General features: G+C 42.4%; 1 protein-coding gene across 6 annotated transcripts in view; it reads right to left on the bottom strand.

Annotated features, from left to right (window-relative positions):
* AFF2 (ALF transcription elongation factor 2) overlaps positions 1 to 22499 on the bottom strand; it is a 473257-nt gene that overhangs the window by 438168 nt on the left and 12590 nt on the right. The window lies entirely within an intron of this gene.

The raw sequence follows: 22499 nt of genomic DNA, 5'->3' as shown, positions 1-22499 counted from the left end.
TCATGAATAAATAAATTAATAAAATTAAAAATAAATAAAACTATAATTACTCCCTAGTATTCGGTTTAAAAGACTTGAGTATTGTGCTTTGACCTCCTGCTACAGTCTGCTTTCAAGTATTCCTAAGTCTATCTCTCCAAGTGCTCTCCCATTCTCTTGTTTTCATCTTTCTCAAATGACTTTCATGAGGAATGTCTATGCTAATGGACAGAAGTTCTATTTTTTTTCTGAATGAACTGCCATAAAGCTGTTCCTTGACCATTCTTCCTATGTGCGTGTGTTTCAGTTGCAGTGCATATGGTTAAATAAATCTTACTGAAATGCACAATAGTGTCATCTACAACCAATTACCATCAGCAATTGCTTTGTAAACACTCAACAATAAAACAATTTATTTTAGTGAACAGAGTCTATGTCAGTCCAACATTAAGTTAAAAAATAGCATGGAATCTACCTCAACCACAGTAGTGCTTAATTGCTACTCAATTTGCATAATTTATACAAATTAATGTAGACTCAATAATTAGCATTTTCATATGGTTTATTGGAATCTAAAAGGCATAACAGTATGGTCTGTTAGCAATCTGAACATGTTTAAACAATATGTTTTGTGAGTTACTGGCATCTTAAGTTAGCTTTGCACAAGATGAGAATCAGGAAAATGTACAAATGTCAATTTGTATGATCTGCCTTAGCTGTGTTACTAAATCTAGATTTCAATGATGTACTTTTTGGTGATGCTGATGAACTGATTAAAAACCACCCCTGAAGAGTGTTAACAACACTTGAGCAAATAAGACAGGCAGACGCTAGTCCAATATTTTGTTTTTGAAAAGGGCAATTCATGATCTCTTGTAAATACTTATTCTTCCCACAAAGGTACACAGACATTATTAAAAAAATAAATAAAAATAAAAGTAGAGTGAAATCAGCTGAGTTGTGTGCCTTTTGAAGCCACCAAATATCTGATCTCCTGGTAATAAGAAGACAAATATTTCCAACTTCTTATGTGGACAGACACATGCCATACTGCTATAACTTCCAAATTTAAAACTAACCCCTTAACCAATCCCAACATTTGTATAGTGCTTAAGAGTTTTTTTTTAAGATTTTATTTATTTATTCATGATAGTTACACAGAGAGAGACAGAGAGGCAGAGACACAGGCAGAGGGAGAAGCAGGCTCCATGCAGGGAGCCCGACGTGGGATTCGATCCCAGGCCTCCAGGATCGCGCCCTGGGCCAAAGGCAGGCGCCAAACCGCTGCGCCACCCAGGGATCCCAGTGCTTAAGAGTTTTACAAGTGCTTCTGCCTACACTGTCTCCTAGGGCCTTCACAAAAGCCACATCACACAGATGGAAAGACTGAGTCTCCTAGAGGTCCCAGGCTCCTTCCTCTATGTCACGTTTTACCTATAGGAGGTGATCATGCACAAATAAATACACATTTACAGTCTTGCCCCAGTGGAATGCACCATAGAGCTCCTGAAGATGCTGATAAATAACAATTTCCTATTTAAGGTACAAAGTAGGGCCACCTGGTTGGCTCAGTCGGTTAACCATCTGTCTCTTGATTTTGGCTCAGGTCATGATCTCTGGGTCCTGGGATGGAGCCCTGTGTAGGGCTCTGAACTCAATGGGGAGTCTGTTTCAGATTCTCTCTCCCTCTCCCTCTGCTCCTCCCTCCCCCTGTGTGCGTGCTCTCTCTCTCTGTCTCTCTCTCTCTCTCTCTCTGTCTCTCAAATAAATAAATATTAGAAAAAAATAAATACAAGGTAAAGGACAGGTTGGAAAAATGTGCCTTGTATATCATTGCCACATGGAAGATACAGCAGGAAAATATTCAGAGTTCTGGAACATGGGAGTTCATTTTATTTAGATCAGTATGAAGTTAAATTGCCTTCTTTTGTGAAAGTGAATATTCAGTCCTCCTAATAAAGCCAGTGTTTTATAAAGACTACTTCCAAAGGGAGGTGGGAAGGTACTGTGTCATCTAAGGCTCACCTCTACCTCATTCTCAAAAATGCATTTGAATGTTCTGTTCAGATTTTTACCATATTTTATTTTTTAAAATATTTTATTTATGCATTTGACAGAAAGAGCAAGAGAGCACAAGCAGGAGGAGCAGCAGGCAGAGGCAGAGGGAGAAGCAGGCTCCCTGCTGAGCAGGGGGCCTGATTCAGGGCTCGATCCCAGGACCCTGGGATCATGACCTGAGCCAAAGGCAGATGCTTAACCAACTGAGCCACCCAGGTGTCCTTTTTACTATATTTTAATTTTATTTTTTTCTTTAATCTTTCTGATACTCCTTCAATAAAGTCTGTTTTAATGACAGAAGTACTATTTGTCTGGACAAACTACCATTAAAGCCATTTTTCCTGTGTGTGCACACCTATTAAAAAAAAAAGAAAGAAAAGCCCCAGGGCAAAGTTAAAGTCTGTTTTCTATGGTTTCTTGTCATTGGCTCCCAGAGTACTCAACCGAGCACCATGCAGATAGTAGGCACTCAAATATTTGCTAAGTGATTGAACAAACAAGAGCAGAAGGCTTTAAGCTTTAAATTCTCTGACAAAAATAGGGTACACAGCCCAGTGGCTCAGCGGTTTAGCGCCGCCTTCAACCCAGGGTCTGATCCTGGAGACCCGGGATCGAGTGCCACGTCGGGCTCCCTGCATGGAGCCTGCTTCTCCCTCTGTCCGTGTGTGTGTGTGTGTGTGTGTGTGTGTGTGTGTGTGTGTCTCATGAATAAATAAATAAAATCTTTAAAAAAATAGGGTACCACACCTACTGGCATTACTTGTTGTGGGCCAATTCATTGTACACAAGTTCCAATGTCCCCGTTTACTGAGCACGGCATTAATTTGTTTCCCTGAATTCCCAGCTTCCAATCACAGAAATTTTGAGGCTGACACACACTGTTAGTCGTCAGCACCTGCTGGTGACACGAGGAAGTGCAGCTTAACTATACTAGACATTTGCAAACAGGCTAAAAAGAGCTACTTTACAAGAATTACAACCAGAGTAAGGAGATCTCCACACATGGGGTTAGTTCTCATGGAGAGAGGAGGACACAACACGGGGAGGGGAAGATACAAACTGGAAGTATGACCAATCTGCAAATCACCCCAAGGCAACACCTGTCAAATCATCTACCTTGGAACATGTTGTCGACTCGACCAGATGGGAGAGTTCTGGGAGTTTTCATAGCACAATAATAATTTTAATAGTAAGGATACTAATATTTATGGAGCACTTATTACATGTTGTTGGGCCTAATACTGTTGAATAATAATAGCTACCATTTATTGAGCACCTACTCCTCAAATGAAACGAGTAGCAAACCTGCCCCCAGATGACCTGAGGGTAATAATTATAACAGTATGACTCAGGAACCATTCTAGATACTTTTTAATGTATATTAGATGTGTCAACTCATCTAATGCTCCCGAGAGCCCTGTGAGGTAGGCCCAGCTATTTATGACGAGCCAGGCAGGCTCTCGGCCCGTTTACATATTAACCTGTCCAACAGCCACAACCACCCTGCGAGACAGGCGACTAACATGATGAGGAAGCAGCAGGCCATGCCAAGAGAGACATTTATGTCTCTTCATTTCCAGCAACAGAAGCAAAGAAAAATGTTCCAATTTTGTTTTAATAATCCTTACGACCACCTGGCAATACTTAGGAAAATCTGGGTGGGTTTGCAAGATGCCTCATTCTTTGGTTTGGAAACCTGGTTGCGAGGGTGCTCGAAACTTCAAAGCACAATTCATTTACCCTCACCTCACTGGAGGATCTGTACACATCAAAAGATTGTTGTTCAAAAAAATCATTTCGCATCAGAGACAAGAGAACAAACAGGCACCCAATTTATCACTTTTCAAGCTTGGTTTTGATATGTTAACAACCATCGGTTAAACAAACTAATGATCAGGTTGGGAACAGCAATGTCAGCATAGCCAGTCGACTCATCTACCCATCAGCCCGTTGCTGTGGCCATGTGTATCTGTACCTTGGGTTTGCATATAGAAGCCCCGTCTCACGGGAACAGAGAAGGGGCCCGAGAAAGGTGCCTGTGAGATTCTCTGGTCCCTCTCAAGAAGCTGAAGCCCAGAGCCAGGAGGTAGCAGAGCTTCCCTCGCCACGTACTCCAGGGTTCATTCCATGACAACACCGTGGCCTATGCCATCTTCTGCGAAGGATGAAGGAAAGCTCTACCTAGATGGTGAAGATGGTAGAGCCAGGCACGACCCGCACATCTCTCTCCGTGCCCACCATGGCCAGCCCTGGGCTTGCAAAGTCTTCCAAAGAATTTATCAGCATTTGGGATGTCTCATTTGAATCCTTTCCATGGTATCTGTATGTGTTTAGGTATCTACCACCTGCCTCCCTCCAAAAAAAAAGTCTTTAAAAAAAATAAAAAGAAGAAGGAGCCCCTGCACTCAGCATGCTGAAGTTGAAGCAAATTCCATACCCAGCTGTGTCATTTTCTGAATGAAAATAACATCTATGTGGTTTTTTGAATACATTGGTTTAAGTGAATGGAAGACCAATGGCTTCTTTTAGCAATATTCATAATTTTAAACTATTATAGTTACTTAGGAAAAAAACCCACAACGACCTGAAATGAATCCAAAATGTTACTAGGAAGGCACTGCCTTCCCTCCACAGTTCTAGAACCTTTCCTGATCCAGGTGATTCCCATATAACATCATGCCTTCCTTTCAAGACCTTGTGATCAGAATTTTGTCTAAGGTGCTGGGCACCAAACACATCATAAGAATATCTCTAACAGATAAGTGCACTTCACAGCAAAAGATAGACGAACACAGAAAAATATTTCCCTTATCAAAAGTAGGAAGGGATGTCTTATTTTACAAAGGCATTTATTTCAGTCCCCCTTTATTTTTTTAAAGATCTTACTTTTAAATCATCTCTACACCAACGTGAGGCTCAAACTCACAACTGTGAGATCAAGAGCCACACATGCTCCCCTCCGATTGAGCCAGCCAGGCACCCCTCAATTCCCTTTTAAGTGGAAAACCCATCACGAGACATAAAAATACTATACACTTGACTAATGTGCTAATGATTTCCCAAAGTAGACAAAATACATAAAGTGAGATATACCTGTGTGTGCAAATACCAAATAAACAAATGAATGAAGCCCTTAACTGTTTACTGGCTGTGTTGTTCTTCCTTTCCCAGGGGTGAATTTAAGAAACAAAATTAATTACAATTATCCTAGCTCTTCTCCTGGCACAAATTGTTACTTGCCATCAGCTACTCTGGATTCATCAGGGAAGCTGAAATCTGCACTTAGAGGACACTGCCCCTGTTTCCCAAGCATCATCACTGTCTTGGTGCAAATGGTCACTGGAGAGCTTGTGAGGAGAGGTAAGCAGAGGGGCAATATGTACACTGTCCCTCAATTGTTTCTCTGCAGTCAGAAGTGATGGAAGATAGAGGCACACTCATCTGAACCCAACTAGAGTGAGGGCAAGCAGACAAGATGGCATCAGATGGCTTAGAAGGGACCCTATGACTATTCCAGAAAATGATAGAGGTAGACAAGTAGACCTTCACTTACCTCTTTTTAAAAACATTTTTGGTTTGAAAACAGTTCAAAATTCCAGAAAAGTCACAAAAATATGAAACAAAAGCCCATACATATATCCTTTACCAAGGTATGATTCTCCTCTATCTCTAAATCCTTCAGTGTATATTTCCAGAAAATACAAACGTTCTCTTACAGAACCACAATGTAACTATCATGTAATCAAGACCTAAATGTTGATACTCTGTTAGACCTAATCTACCAACTTGATTTAAAGTTTGTCATTGCCTCAATAATACACTTTATAAAAAACTAAAAATAGACTTCGGAGCTGATCTAGGTTCATGCAGTACATGTAGTTGTCATGTGCCTTGAGTTTCTTTTAACCTAAAGTAGTAGTCCTTACATTCTTCTGTTTCTCATGACCCTGACATTGTGTACAACGCTCCTCAGTTTGGGTTTGTTGTCTGATGTTTCTTCAAGATCAGATTCAAGTTGCACATTTTCATCAAGAACCACACAGAAGAGTGATGTTGTATCCTCTCCAATACCTCATAACGGGAAGCAGATGAAGTCAACCTGTCCCAAATCTAACAATGGCACCTTTGATCGCTTGGCTAAGGTGGTGTCCACCAGCTTTCACCAATGCAAGGTACTCTTATTCCCCTTGCGATATTTTGTGGACAGAGACACATAAATTGTGTAAATATCTCATTCCTCCTCGAATGTCCATCCACCACTTTCAGAATCTATCAGTGACTTTTGACTGAATCATTTTTTCCTAGTGGTGTGGGTTAGTAATGGTAGGTTTGACCCAAATAAAAAAATGTATTGTGGATTGTGAGAGCTAGGTTTCTCGATTTTAGAGGAAGGAGTTACCATTTAACAAAGGGGGAAGACAGGAACATGGTGGTCTTTGACTGGAATAGGTGGTAGGAGTGCGACCTTGTGGTATTTTACCACCTATACAGATGAACAGATATAGATACAGATGCATGTGTATGTGTATATCTGGGGATAAGCACATACAAGTATCTTGTAGCTGCGTGTACTGAGATAACATACAAATAATGTCATTCTAGTAGTAAAAAGCACAGCTCGGGGCGCCCAGGTGGTTCAGTAGGTCAAGAGTCTGCTTTCAGCTCAGGTTATGATCCTCGGGTCCTGGGATCGAGTCCTGCATCAGGCTCCCTGCTCAGCCAGGAGTCTGCTTCTCTCTCTCCCTCTGCCTGCCACTCTCCCTGCTTGTGTGTGCGTGTGCTCTTTCCCTCTCAAATAAATAAAATCTTTTTTAAAAAAGGCACACCTAACCCCCAGGTCTTGTTCTCTAAATACCATTTTCCAATAAAAGGAATCAAAGCCCCTCAGGGATAAAGCAAAAAAAGGAAAAAAAAAAAACACAAGATGGGCTAGAGCATCTCACTGTATCAGAAATTAAGGAAGTTTGGCTATCGTGGCCATTGCTGCTATAAACATCGGGGTGCAGGTGTCCCGGCGTTTCATTGCATTTGTATCTTTGGGGTAAATCCCCAACAGTGCAATTGCTGGGTCGTAGGGCAGGTCTATTTTTAACTGTTTGAGGAACCTCCACACAGTTTTCCAGAGTGGCTGCACCAGTTCACATTCCCACCAACAGTGTATGAGGGTTCCCTTTTCTCCGCATCCTCTCCAACATTTGTTGTTTCCTGCCTTGTTAATTTTCCCCATTCTCACTGGTGTGAGGTGGTATCTCATTGAGGAGGGCGGGGGGTGGGAGTGAATGGGTGACGGGCACTGGGGGTTATTCTGTATGTTAGTAAATTGAACACCAATAAAAAATAAATTAAAAAAAAAAGAAATTAAGGAAGTGCGCAAAGATCAAAAGAACACAGGAACCAACTTGAAGAGTCTCCCACTGGTGAAGTCTGGGACAATGTGCTTCACGATAATGAGACAGTAATACTGTACTATAGTTTTGTAAGATATTACCAAGTGGAAAACTGGGTAAGGGTACAGAGGATCTCTGTGTATTATTTCTGACAAGTGTGTCTGAATCGACAGTTATCTTGAATGTTGGAAATAAATACAAATGACAGTAATGTCTTTTTTCAAAGTCATTTTTGAAAATTGTGTTGGTGCTATTTACCAATGCAGAGATGCAGCTTATTTACACCAGCAGCCACGGGGGAGAGGGGAAATACCCAGCTAGTTAGGAATCTGTGCTGGATGGACTACTTATGCAAAAATAATATTCTCCCAAACAGAGGAGAGTGGAATAAAATAAGAGTCAACTGATTAAGTGATTAAATCGATCGATACGGGAGAAGGAAAAGCTCTCAGAGTAGAAAACCAAGTTTTTTGCCTGGATTTCCTAATCCATTTCAGCCAGTTTTCTTGCTCACCCAAGATATCGCATGGACTCAAAACAACTACTGCAACGACTCTCAGAAACATCTGCGGATGTCACTACATCTAAGGGTCTGTCTCTGAGAGCTGTGCCTGGGCGACTGCAGAGTCCTGGAAGTCCCGAACTTGGCAATCAAGGTCCCGTGCTCTGTGGAGGTTCTGAGCCTTCAGGGCACTCAGGACTTCCAGATTTCTTTGTAGCCCACTAACACACTGGGACCCCACCACGCAATGAATTATATAGGTAAGCACGTGCACACGTGTATACACACACACACACACACCGCATAACCTGTCGTCTGCCTTCATTCATCTCCAAGCTGGCTTAACTGTTCAAAAACATTCTTCCTGCCTTTCCCTGTGAATCGCACCACTCAATTGTTTTTCCAACATTTAAAATCTTTCTAATTATGGTTCGGGTGTGATCCCTTTCAGTGATACTACAAAACACTTAAGTGATAACTTACTACATTTAATATCCATCTCTTTGGAGCTCTATCTACAGCTAGACAGTGTTGAAATCTATAGCCCAAAACCTAATGTATATTTATGAAGTCTTCTATTCTGATTATTTAAATATGAGCTATTTATCTGTAATATAGATAAGGTAAAGGGACCAAATCTGACTAATAGCACCATTATCTCTGAAAGTCAGCTCATTCACTAAGCTGAGGTTATCGCCCATAGACTTGAATAGTGGTAGTTTAGTGATAAGTGTCACAATTTTGTTTGTTTTTTATAAGCTTTAACATTAGCCAGACCTTTTTGATTAAACTCAATATTAGCTACATAATATTGACATTGGCTGTAGTTTAGACTTTAAATGTTATGTCAAAGCTCTTTTAACATCTTACATTTGGTTATAGAAAGGAAGAAGAGGAAACCAGTGACTAACTTCTCTCTGTCTCCCTGTCTCTCTGTCTCTGTCTCTCTGTCTCTCTCTCTCTCTCTCTCTCTCTCTCACACACACACACACACACAAATGAAATGTTGTACTCACTTGCTTTTTATAGAGTAGCAAGGTCAATACAGCAGAAAAATATTACCCAAACTATTCCTTCCTAATAGAATTCTGACAACTCTGTTTTTCACTTTTAACAAGCCACAATTACAACTGCAGTTGAAGCTTTTTGTAGGGGTAATTTGCATTCCAAAAATACTAGAAAATTCAACTGACCTGATTTCTTAGAACTTGTAGGGAGGGGTGCAACACTTGTCGACAAGGAGACTGAGTACTTTATAAGTCGTAGCTCCAAATGGTGATGTGGCAACCACAAGTCCTGAATCCAGGGGAAGGCTAGACCGGCATCCCAGGACACACATGCCGCCTGCTGCCTGCTGTTTGGAAGGCATCAGCAGTACACATAGAAAATGTCTCTGAATCTACGTATGAAAACAACCCTGAGGATGGAAAAGTGCTCTTTAAGCCTGGCCTCTTAGATTCTAAGTTTGTCAGTTCAGATTTTGCCTCTACATTCCCTTTATGACGGGAATGTTCTGGAAAATTCTACACGAATAAATGTTTATGGAAATCAAGTATCCAGGGATCCTTTTTCAGTCCCTCTGTATTTTCATTTATGAAAATGTTTCAAATTGGGGAGGGGGGGTTGTGCTAGGAAAAGAACTCAACTCTACAGCCAAATTCATGAGTGAGACTGACACTTGGAAAATAATTTCCTTTGGGAATTCCATATGGTACATTTGGAAAGGCAAACTTTAATACTAAGTTCCTGGGGAAGTACTTATCTGAAAGGCAATGAAGAAATGAGAAGTAAACTGAACCATTAGCCTACAAAAATAGAATATTTCTGGAAAGTATAAAGTCATACAAACCCTTCTGGAACGGTATTTAGGATGGGCAAATTAAAAATGGAAAGGCAAAAATATATTACCACCTCTTCTCTCTTGAGGCATATATTTATTTTTACTCTCGCTCCTCACATTAAAAGGCTAGGTTATAGTCTGCAGGAGGGAGGCACATACTTCTCAAATCACCAGCACAACCAAGACCACATGTGCACATGCGCACGTGCACACGCACACACACAAACGCACATACCCCACAGGCTTTAACATAAGTTATGCATCAATACTGAAATACTAACAATAAGTGGCAAGAAAGAAGGGTTTCTTCCATGGTGTCCCATGCTTTGAATGAGAATCACACTGCCACTTTGAAAATATAAGGGTGGGGTGGGTGCCTTTACATGTCAAAACACAAAAAAGAATTCTCTCCCCTTGACCATCCTCCTCATCCCTGCCTACATGATGACACCGAGCAGTGGATCATTTCTTCCTCAATCTGGAGAAGCTAGGGATCCCTGGGTGGCGCAGCGGTTTGGCGCCTGCCTTTGGCCCAGGGCGCGATCCTGGAGACCCGGGATCGAATCCCACGTCGGGCTCCTGGTGCATGGAGCCTGCTTCTCCCTCTGCCTGTGTCTCTGCCTCTCTCTCTCTCTCTCACTGTGTGCCTATCATAAATAAATAAAAAAATTAAAAAAAAATCTGGAGAAGCTGGATCTAAGGGTTTTCTTAAGAGGTGACAGGGTTGAAATATCTGCTACGAATTACACAAAAGAGGGAAAAAACCATCATTTTTAAACTTGCACATTTTTAAAACTGCCCAAGGAACAGAAATTAATATTCAGAGATTATTTTAAGAACAGGAGATCCACTTTTTTTTTTTTTTGCCTGAAATCAAACAAAGAAGGCTTCGACTTTGATTCGAATTTCAAAACACTTATAAATGGTTGCTAACATCTCTATTTGGGCTGCAAGAGAGCTATTTTCACTTGGACTACATGGTATATAATTGAAGTCAGAGTTGTAAATCACTTGGCCATCTGTCCTTAAGCTGTCACAAATCATACATGGAAGAGCATATGTATAATAAAAATAGACTGACAAACTTTTTGGAGTTTACATGCTTCTGAGTTAATTAATCCTCTGTCCCACACGTTTCCGAGATTCTCCAACAATATGTTTGATGAATCGGTTTAATTACATGAATGGGGTATATGTGCACGTGTATGTTTTACAATGTCACTATTACAAATCCAGAGGAAACCATGCAATTGACTTAACATTTTCACTTGAAATGAAAATAAATAATTTTAATCACATACAGAACCGAGATCTATTGGCCTCGTTTTGCTCATCTGGTTATTAATGTTGAAAATAGATATTAACATTAACAGTTATGATAATATCTCACGTTCATCTTAATGAAGATTTATATGTATATACATCACCCTTGCATTCCACAGAGATGCTGCAGGGAGCAAGTGCTTTAGCAACTGCAGTTGAATTCCAATTTCAGGGATGATTTCTCACTGCTATGCCCAACATAAACACTGACCTCAGAAAAGGTGCATGATTTCTCTGTGCCTCAGTTTCCTTTTTATGTATGTGTACGCCTCTGTGTATGTGTGTACACTAAGCTATTGGAATGGTTTATAAATGAGTACGTGCCCAAAAGCTTAGGTTGCAACAAATCAAAGTATAAGCATGATAGGGTGCCCGGGTGGCTCAGTCAGTTAAGCATTTGCCTTCCGCTCAGGTCATGATTCCAGGGTCCTGGGATAGAGCCCCAGGTCCGACTCCACACTCAGTGGGGAGTCTGCTTCTCCCTCTGCCTCTCTCCCTTCTCATGCTCTCTCTCGCTCTCTCTCTCCATCTCTCAAATAAATAAAGAAAATCTTTTTTAAAAATATAAGCCTGATCATATCAACAAGATAGGGATATCTTAATGAACTAGGGTTGTTGAGGGATTTTTTTCTTTGCAAAACTGAGACAGGGCTGGTGATGCTACTCCTGCTTAGCAGGGGTCAGTGGAAATCCACATCAATTGTAAGCAACTGTGGTACAATGGTATGTGAAAAGTCTTTTCAAAGACGTAATGTGCATTTAAAATTTAAGTCCCACCCAATGTAGCCCTAGAACAAATAGTAAAATAGTGAATACGAAACTGAAAAGGTCCCTGCAGCATGATGCCCCAGCAGGAAGGAACTAAAGTTTTCCCTCCAAGCCTGTGTTTTTTTTTTCTTCTGATGTTTCGTAGATGCACTGTGTGCCTGTTTCTATATAAACAAGTGAGTACATGCCCAGAAAGCCCGCTCTCGCCTCTTAATACAAAATGCCCCCCAAAATACACATAATGTGAAACTGTCCTTATCACCAGATGGACCAGAGACAAGAGCTGGTCATCCAGCCCACGCAAATGCGTGCACAGCCTTGTCAACTGCCTCGGCGACAGCCCACGAAGTTAAATATAGAGCGCTGTGCACCTGCCATGCTTGGAGAAGTGAAGACATTAGGTCGGGACAGGTGGCGGGCAAATAACAGCCATGGTTTGACTATTTTGCATTAGAACTTTTGGGGGGAGGTTTTGAGAGTCCAAAGGCAAGCTGGAACCCGCTGGGACCCAGGGAGGCCAGCTGCAAGATCTTGCGCAGCCCCCAGTGCAGAGGGAAAGGCTCCGGCTCACTGGCCATGCAGTGACAGATGCTTACATTTGGGCAAAGGTTTCACTTGAAACTCTCTGCCCCTGCTCACTGTCCCGACCTGGCAGGGCTGCTGTCTGTGGAGGGAGTGAGGCCAGTTCCACACATGCGATGCTTTTTCAACCTCACTGCAGGACTCCCAGACACAACTCATTTGACCCCTCTCTTTTTCACACTGAAGCCACACACTCACAAGTTATGAGAATAAGAACTTATGAGCAGATCGAATCTGACCTGAAATATTCATGTGAAATATTCACGTGGCCCCAACTGAGAACCTAGGTAGTCAGGGAGCCACTGGCTTCCACATCAGGACAAATCCAAGGATTGGCGTTATCAAGTTTAGAAATCCCTAGAGATGGGCAGCCTGGGTGGCTCAGCAGTTTAGTGCTGCTGTCAGCCCAGGGCGTGATCCTGGAGGCCCGGGATCAAGTCCCACATCGGGCTCCCTGCATGGAGCCTGCTTCTCCCTCTCTGCCTGTGTCTCTGCCTCTCTCACTCTCTCTCTCTCCCTCTGTGTGTGTGTGTGTGTGTGTGTGTGTCTCATGAGTAAATAAATAAAATCTTAAAAAAAAATTCCTGGAGATTACACACACACACACACTACAGAATATATATAATTTGATCCTAAGACTTTCTTACTGTTTATAATAGAAGGAAAATGTCTCTTGAGAACTCAAATGATCTCTTATGATATGTTTCAGTGTTAATTCCTGGAAGTAGACATATTCTTTTTTAGGAGAACTTCTTGGGGAGCCTGGGTGGCTCATTCGGTTGAGCGGCCAGCTCTTGATTTCAGCTCAGGTCATGATCTCAGGGTCCTGGGATCCAGCCCCACTTTGGGCTCCATGCTCAGCACAGAGTCTGCTTGAGGATTCTCTCCCTCTCCCCCACCCCATGCCCCTCCCTCGCTCACTTGCATTCTCTCTCTCTCTCTCTCGCTCTCGCTCTCGCTCTCTCTCAAACAAATTAATAAATCTTTAAGAGAACTTCTTAATAAGAAGAAAGCAAAAGTTTCTTCCCCAGGCTGTGGAGCTATCATGAGTTATACCTGAATGTACCTTGAGTTGAAGTAATTACTAGAGGCCGTACTGGGTTTGCAATTAGCCAGCCCTCTGTGTTGTCACAGGGTGCAGGAATGGTGACAGTGGCACCATCAGAGGCTCCCCTGTAATTGTACTGCTCCTGTCAGGCCAAAGTTCATTTTCAGTGCAATGTAGGCAGTGCACCGATAAATGCCCACACTGGCCTTAGCAACGTGTGCTCTTTATGCTCCACTAAACTGACTTCCACACAGACTTCTTCTTGGGGACACTGTCTGCCACCAGCAGAAATCAAAGAGATTTCTGATTATTTTATATCGTATTGTTTAGTAAATAGAAAAAAATTAACTGCCGGTGAGGCAAATTAAATTCTTTTTCAAAAGCTGGAAGGTCTAAAAATAAAGGACACATTGCACCTGAGTGAGGTATGGAGTTATTTCCACTTTCAGACATATTATTTCAGATGACAAATTGGGACAAATGCCCTTCTTCTCTGAAGAGGTGAATGAAAGTTCTGGTTAAGGGCAGTCAATTCCCTGTTCTGTTTAGATTTATTCCGAGATCCCTTCCACTGCATCCAAAACAGAGCCAGCTGGGCCAGTGTGAAGAGCCAGAAGAGTTCTGTGACCTGATGAGCCCATCAACCCAATGCGCAAACATGGGAGCCCAGTGCCTGCCACCTGAAGCCCCCTGGCAATTCAGTCTGCTCATCCTCGGCAAAACACGCCTTTCTGAGGGGAAGTGGGGGTGCTGGGGAAGGTTTTCAAAAGCTTATTTTAAAGAATGCACAAAAGCTTCTTGAACATCAAATGGCTCTTACAAGACACCATTTTGATGAGTTGAGTGTAAATGAATCAGAAACAGATGGATTACATTTCCCTCCAAATACACAGTGGTCTCAAAACTAAAGAGGGTTAAAGGGCATGGGGCAACATACATTTGGGGTTTTCCTGGACTCAGAAACACTTGAAAATCATTCTAGACAAGCATCAGGCCCAGAATGCATCCTGAACATTAACAGATTTTATATGGTTAGAAATGCTGGATAGTAAAAGTTCCCCCTTTGAAGCATCTCCGATATAAGCTGGTTTTATATCATTTTTTTTCTTTAAATGCACAAGTGTCTGGGCAGCTGGCATTGATTATTTTATTGTTTTTAAAAGAAAGAGTGTTTAAAAGAAAATAATGACATAAGTTGTTTAGACAAAACAGCCCTCAACCAAACAAAAAGGCTAACAGAGTAAGACAGGTTGTTTGTATGTACCGGGGAGGGAGGTGGGTCCTGGGTATCAGGACTACATATCTAAAGAGATTAAGTTTCACAAAAGCCTAGAATCTATGGCTAACTTCTGTATGCACGCATGTGTACATATATGTATGTCTACATGTGTGTGTAAGTCTACGCGATATATACGCACAGGTGAACATTATGATGTGTGAACACAAGGGACAGGTGAAATTCCTCCCTGCGTTTTTAAGCTCTCATTTTCTCATTTGGTTTTTTTTTTTTTAATTTGTAGTTTCTTCCCCTCTATATTGTTCTCGGGTCTACATGAGTGGGAGACATTTACTATAAACCAAACTGAGCTAGAAATCGCTGTAAGGGATTTTGTTAAGAATGTGTTTCAAGACTGTAATATTTATTCCATGGTGTTATTAACAACGAAGGATAAGACGCCTGGGTTTGATTTTTGATGACACGTAGAAATTGAGTGGCTAAGAGGGAGGTAAATACACATCCTCCACCCTGAGAGTGTTAGCATCTCCCTCCTGACCCAGAGAAGAGTTAAGCCACTTCTGTAACAAGCCTGCCAATAACCAAATGGAGGCAGGAGTGCAAGAACAGAGAAGTTTGGGAGAGAAGCAGCCAGCATCACTCTCTCTATTTAGATAAGGCACCATTTAAATGCCAATACGCAGCAATGGTAATTAACAGGCTCCATTTGTCGAGCTCACAAATGAGGCAAACATTTTTTTAGACACTATATGTGTCAGTGATTCCCAATCCTTTAAAAAAATGTTTTTTAATTTAAAGTTTGGGGTGCTGATGCTATTTTCGTTGTCTGTTGTATTTCATGTTGCAAGTAATCTTCTTCCCTATTCTCCCTCTCACCACAGTCCCTCCTCCCAAATCAGGCAAAATATGGTGAGCCGTATATTTCTGAAATTTAAAGTGAGTGTAGCGTGATTGGAGTGGGGCATTATTTTCCGACAATTTCAAGCTTGAGATTCATAGCCAGTGCCCTACACCACAGCTTTTCTCCTAAGGGAATTTAAAGCATCATAAAAACTCAGCAGTTGAAACCACCTCAAAGGTCATCTAGTTCAACCTTTATCTACCGCTGGAATCCCCTCTACAACATTCCCGATAAGGGTCAGCCAGTCTTAGCTTAAACACAAGACATACAAACTCCCCTACCTGAGATTCCACAAAGTAACCTCTACTCAAGTGGAAAGTGACCAAGCGCCACCTGCCACTCCTTAGTCTCCCCATCAAGGGTCAGACATCTGTGGGGTCACTGCTGGGGACAGAGCACAAGAGCACAGGGCTTATAAAGGTTTCGCCTGACAGTCAGTAAATGACCCATGGTCATGTAGAACTTTCTTGTGGAAGAGGAAGACCATGCCAGCAAAGCACTGCAAATACAAATAATTGGACCACCATCCAATTAAATAAAATAAACTTCTTAACACCACGGCTGTCATCTATCACACACACTGAGAGTCAAGGTGACTCTCTGGAAGAAAACAGCTGGCTGTGTTCAGTCTTGTCAGCAAAATTCGTACTCCAGTGCCAAGACTGGACCAAAACGAAATGGAATCTAAAGTCTCCTTGGGCTCATCCTCCAGGTCCAGGCTCTGGTCTGGATTCTAAACTAAATATTTACCAAAAAAGCATTCAGTAGCAAGAAATTACTCATCTTAGGATGCCCCACTAGTAGCAGTGACAATAATGTGTGAGAAAATTATTTCATAATCTAGATTGCTATTGGCGCAGAGAATCCCTACCGTACAGCTGAATTCGGGGCTTTACAGTAAATTCATCAGTAGTGCAGTACAGGAAATGGTCTGTTGAATAGTGAATGAAACTTTGTGGTAACCAACATTGAAGCACAATGTCAGAGAGGCTAGATTTTGATTTAAGATCCCTCTCATGCAACAGGTGCACAAAATAATAAGTACTGAACACCAAAGAAACTATTCAAGGCAGCGTGAGGTCATCCTTGCCTCCTGGAAGCCACAAAGAAAGCCAGATGCCCTGTGCCATACGTTTCCACATATGACTGATGACTCGAGCCCTTTCAGAATGGTGTCTTTGGAGATGGTTTGCGGTGGCTCTGGCCAATCCTCTTTCTCATGCTCCCTCCTTCACGTAGATCTCCAGCACACACCAACCTGAGCAGTGGTACTGAGTAGGACTGGTCAAGGGGTATCTGTTCTTGTCATCATAAAGAGGGTCATAATCCTTACAACTGAAAGGATCCTCAGATAGAACATTGGCCCAACACTCACCCTACGTCCAGCATTTAGTGGTCAGTCTCCAGGGGCCATTTCTACAATGGCCACCATGAGATCCCCAGAGCCTGGCCAGTGGTAGACACCCAACACATACTTAACAAATGAAGGAATGAATGAACATCTATTTCCCAGTTCAGAAGACCAAACACTTAGAATTTCATCTATCACAAAGGTTGGGTTTTGGTCGAGACCACAAGGAGAATGTGACCAGTCAAGGGTGTAGTGTGAGATGAAGTGATGGTCACAGAAAGAAGAAGAGGGGCTTTTTGCACCATCAAAGTAGTAGCTTGTTAGGAGGTGGCCAGTGTGGAGCAACATCTCAAGACTTGTCTCCGAGAAGCCGTCTTACAGTGCATTATTACAGTGCCAGGGTTCGAATCTGCTACCACACCTACCTACGTGATCCTGAGCAACTGACTTAGCCTCTTTGGGCTGCAATCTCCCTGATGTAAAAATGTCAATGATAAACATGTCTACTACCTCACAGGGTTACTGCAAGGTTGAACAAAGTTCATGCTTTGAAAGTGTTCAGAAAGAGTGTCTGACGGACAGTAGCTGCTCAATACACGGGGGCCATCGCACCTGCCAAGTATAAGCCAACGTGGCCACAGTGAGAGAGATACAGTTTCCCCGGAGGCCCCAGTATTCAACCTTAGTTATTTGATTCCTTCTGGAAAAGTTCCTGTTAGTCTTTCCATCCTTTGGGATTCCCATATTGTGGCAATTAAAGGAGAAACTATCCAGAGGGAAGTTTCCTCGAGCAAGGGCTTTTGAGGATCTGCTCATCACCCCAACCTCTGAAAAAGTTTGTATGGACAGGGCAGAGAGGCCTCCCTCTGGTCTAACTACCCTAAAAAAACAGGACGAGAGCCTTCGGGGCACAGCCACCTCCCATCTGCATTTCAAGGCAGGGTCACTATGAGTCTCTCTGAGCAATTATCCACAAGCTGGGGCATTTTGCCCTAAGAAATGAGAACACAGTGAACACAGGAAGACTGTCTTCAAACCCACGAAGGGCTCGGGTGAACCAAAGAGATTATATTTATTCTGTGTGGTCTCCGGGGCAGAAATGCAACCCAGAACTGGAAGCTCAGAGAGGCCCCTTTCATACATACCATGCAGTTTCTATCAGAACTGTCCACATAGGGAATTAGCTGTCTCAAGAAGTATATCTTCAATCTCCTCCAGTTTTTTTGGCCTGGCAGAGGCTGGGTTCCGACCGGTGGGGAGACTGAGGGAAGGGCCGCGCTCTAACAACCTCCAAGAGCTCCACGAGCCTCAAGTTCGAAGACAGCAACAGCTCTTTATGATCTCCCATTTTGTGAGAATCAAGCCATAGCTGCATTTATCATTTTGCCTACACGCCACTGAAAAGGAGCTCAAATTGATTCATGAAAATTGATCATATTTCTTTTTATATTTTTATAGCTTTTATGATTTTTACATTTCAGTTTTGAAATGGGAGATTATCGTTGTGAGAAAACAAATGTGCCTCCCAGACAGCCTGAATTCCCGTCAATATGCAACGGAGGTGTAGATGCAGAGTACCGGGACTGGTGCTAGGAAGCCTCCATCAACCACCATTCTCTGTTTATGAAAATTCCATCTCACTATTAGACACCGGAAGTAGAAACAAGTGTGGCTGAAGTGGCCAAAGCAAAATGGCTGCCATTTCTAGCGTCCTTCCATTTTGTTGAAGATGAAGGGCAAATAATTTGAATAATAAGAGAGGCCTTCTCCGATTCTTCGAGTTCGTAGGGCATAAATCCCTATCACCTGCAAGAGTTTGGAACTGACGATTTGGAATTCACAGAAACATTTTGCAAGATGTCATTGCCACTTCTTTCCCAGCTGAGGATACAGCGCAGTTTCTCTGTCACCCTTTCTAAATAAACTTATGAAGGGGGAAAACTGCTCTTTTTTCCCTTTAAAAAAAATGTTTCTTGTTGTCTCATCTCCTCAGTCTTCCAAGGTAGCTGCCTCATTCACTATAACCTTTTAAGCATGTCTCTCATAAAATGCACAAATAGTCCTTAGGAGAAATAAGTTAAATGGCTCCCAGAAAGCAGTGTTGTTTTTCCCCTTTCCAAACACGGCTGTAAGTATCCCAGCTCACTAATAAAGGGTAAACAAGTCTGAAAATTGATCAGATGTAACAGATATGATTAAAAGGAAGACAATGAAAAGGACAGTGATGCCCATGCTGTCTTTGCCTGAATGCTATTAGACCTACCCAAGGAAGCAAAGAAAATTGGAACAATTAAGCTGTTTGTAGGAATGGATGTCAGGAATTCGAGAGATGGCGAGAGCAAGGCAGGGGAAAGAGGATGGAGGGTTGTGTCATTCATTTTTCTTCTTGAAGTAATCTCCACGCCCACCATGGCACTCGAACTCAGGACCTTGCGCTTGAAATCAAGAGTCATATGCTCTTCCGACTGAGGCAGCTAGGCACCCCCCACACCCCAGAAGGAGGGTGGTGCAGTTCAAACCAACACGAGGCTTCTCCCAAAGGCTGCTGAGCCCTGGGCACATGCAGAAAGGGGCAAGAATTCACAGGGGAGTTGGAGGTAGGAGCTCGTTAAAGGGTCAACATTACACAGGCCAAGTCAACTCAAGCTTTTCCCACCCCCACTCCCCACCCCCCCAAAAGGCAGCATCGAGATTGGAATAAGGTCCCATCTCTTGATGATAATTTTTTTTTTTATTTATGATATTCACAGAGAGAGAGAGAGAGAGAGGCAGAGACACAGGCAGAGGGAGAAGCAGGCTCCATGCACTGGGAGCCCGATGTGGGATTCGATCCCGGGTCTCCAGGATAGCGCCCTAGGCCGAAGGCTGGCGCCAAACCGCTGCAGCCACCTAGGGATCCCGCCATCTCTTGATGATAAAGTGGCATCACAGTTATGTTCAGCAAATCCAATGAATTCACAAATGTCGGGCACATGACCTCCCAGCCATTGGACGCCACCCATCCTACACGAGTGAGACCGCGGTCGATTCCAATCTTTCACAGCACATGGGGAAGATAAGGAAGGATGAGACAGAAGAAACACCTGGAAAAAAACAGCCATCACTTTGGCATTGCACTCTTCCTTCTTTTTCTGCCTCTGTACATTCGAGATTCCATTACTGGTATTTACACTTCTGTGGTTTTCTGGTGGTGGTGGTGGTTGTTAAAAAAAAGGGGGGGGCTATGAAATGATGAAAGTCACATCAACCCCAAGAACATGGATCATTTCTGTGAGGTCAGGTGGGTATATCCATTCAGTTTTGTCTTCCCCTCTCTAATTCCCATAAACAATAGCAAAGAAATGACTTAATGAAAGCTCTGTGAAGATTTATGAGTGGACTCTCTTCCCAACTTCTGCCCCTGTGGCTGGGTTAACTAAAACATCTCTGAGAAATGCCATGAGCCATGAAGTTTCTGACTTGCATATCATTTATGATACCCCCTGGGGGGCAAGCCCAGAACCTCATAAGGTTCTCATTACAAACAGGAATGTGCCAGGCCAGATGCACTGGGGGTTGTCAAGCTTTGCAAACTCTCCCCCCGCAAAAAACTCATAAATTTTGCAGAATATATTGCTTCTCCCTGAATTTTTATGATTACGTTCAATTTAGAGAAATCTACCTCATACTTCATCATTTACATGTTTTTAAGAGTTATTTGATGTCCATGAAGTTCTAGGAACTTTCTACTAATCATGTTTTTTACTTCTTAAAAATATAAGCCCACATATTTCCAGTCAGCTATGAATGTAAAACCCCTCCTTTCTTCTAATTTTGGTATGCAACTATAAGCCGAACAGATTTCAAAGCTTTTCTGTTGGACAAACTCACCTTTCCACCTTCCATTACGGCAACGAACCTAATGAAAGATGGCAATAACAGTGATCAGAGTAGAAAAAGTTGTCAGGTCTCGGCCCAGAAATTGGGTAGTGGGTGACATGGTAAGGCTCAGAGGGATATACCCCCCTGGAGCAACCACTACCCCATTCATGGGCCAAGGGAAACACTTCCCAACCCCAGGGCTAAGGGTAAAGGCATGACCAGAGATGGTGGGCTGGAATGTGGCACCTAGGCAAAGTTTGGTGGTCTCTTGCTTTTTAACTTGTTTTAGTGAATTTTAGTGATTTGTGTTCTTTCATTAAATGTCCTTTATAATAATGCATATTCCAGGCCTGAAAACGTAACCCACCTCAAATTGGTTACCAACCAAAACTGAAATGTGTCAGCTCATCACCTATTAAGTGGGACAACATCTAAAACCTTCCATCTGCCTTACTGTAGCTGTGGTAGTTCTTTTTTCTAAAAGATTTTATTTATTTGAGAGATAGAGAACATGAGCTAGGGGAGAGGCAGAGGGAGAGGGAGAAGCAGACTCCCTGCTAAGCATGGAGCCTGATGCAGGGCTCTATCCCAGGACCCGGGGATCAGGACCTGAGCCAAAGGCAGATGTTTAACTGCCTGAGCCACCCAGGCGACCCCAGATGTGGTAGTTCTTAATACTACACCCAAGTTAGAAGGACTTCCACACACATCATAGGCTGGGCAAGGGCTATACTGTCCATTCTCATCTAATGACATATGAAGCAGGAGACGTAAGGATCCCACTCTCCCTCCAAACGTTTAGGATAGGCATAAACTACGAGGCCAGATGTAATCCTGTGCTAAATCAGATTATGAAAAGCAGACAAAATCACAACTTTATTCAATGTGTCATTTATCCCGGGTGACTAATGCATTATTTGTATGAAGTTAAAATTGAGCCTTGAGAAACTATGAAATAAATCAAATGCTCCACTTTATGTAATTTTAACAGACAGATCCCATTAGGATTCTACTATGCATAGCTGTTGGTTAAAATCATTGACCAGTATCCTTATAGATTAATCAACTGAGGTAATACTAGTTTGGCTGTCATCATTTGCTACTAATCTACATTTAGAATTCACTTTAGCTTTTTACACCTCTTGAAACAGGGTTATCAAATTTCTATTTTTTTGCTGAAAATACACGAATAACTGCAATTGTTTACAAAACCTTGAATGGTAGAAGTGTGCCAGTCATGTCAATTTTCAATGGCATTAGAGTGTGCACTGGCATTTAGTGTAATTTCTGAGTAAAATACTAATCAAAATCCTAAAGCAATGGGCTTCATCATTCTAGATGGGGACTACTACTATTCGGTCTGAATATATACGCACCGTTATAGAACTTCAAAAGTGACTGGTCAAAATGTCTAACTGTAGCAAGAGGGATATAGTTTATATTTAACTTTTTTCAAAAGATTTTTATTTATTTATTCATGAGAGACACACACAGAGAGAGAGAGAGAGGCAGAGACACAGGTAGAGGGAGAAGCAGGCTCCATGTAGGGAGCCTGACGTGGGACTCGATTCCGGGTCTCCAGGATCGCGCCCTGGGCCAAAGGCAGGCGCTAAACCACTGCGCCACCCGGGCTGCCCTATATTTAACTTTTTTTAAAAAGTC

The sequence above is a fragment of the Canis lupus genome, chromosome X (genome assembly GCF_003254725.2).
Source record: "Canis lupus dingo isolate Sandy chromosome X, ASM325472v2, whole genome shotgun sequence".
Classification (NCBI taxonomy): Eukaryota; Metazoa; Chordata; class Mammalia; order Carnivora; family Canidae; genus Canis; species Canis lupus.
This window is presented reverse-complemented; position numbering and strand designations above follow the sequence as displayed.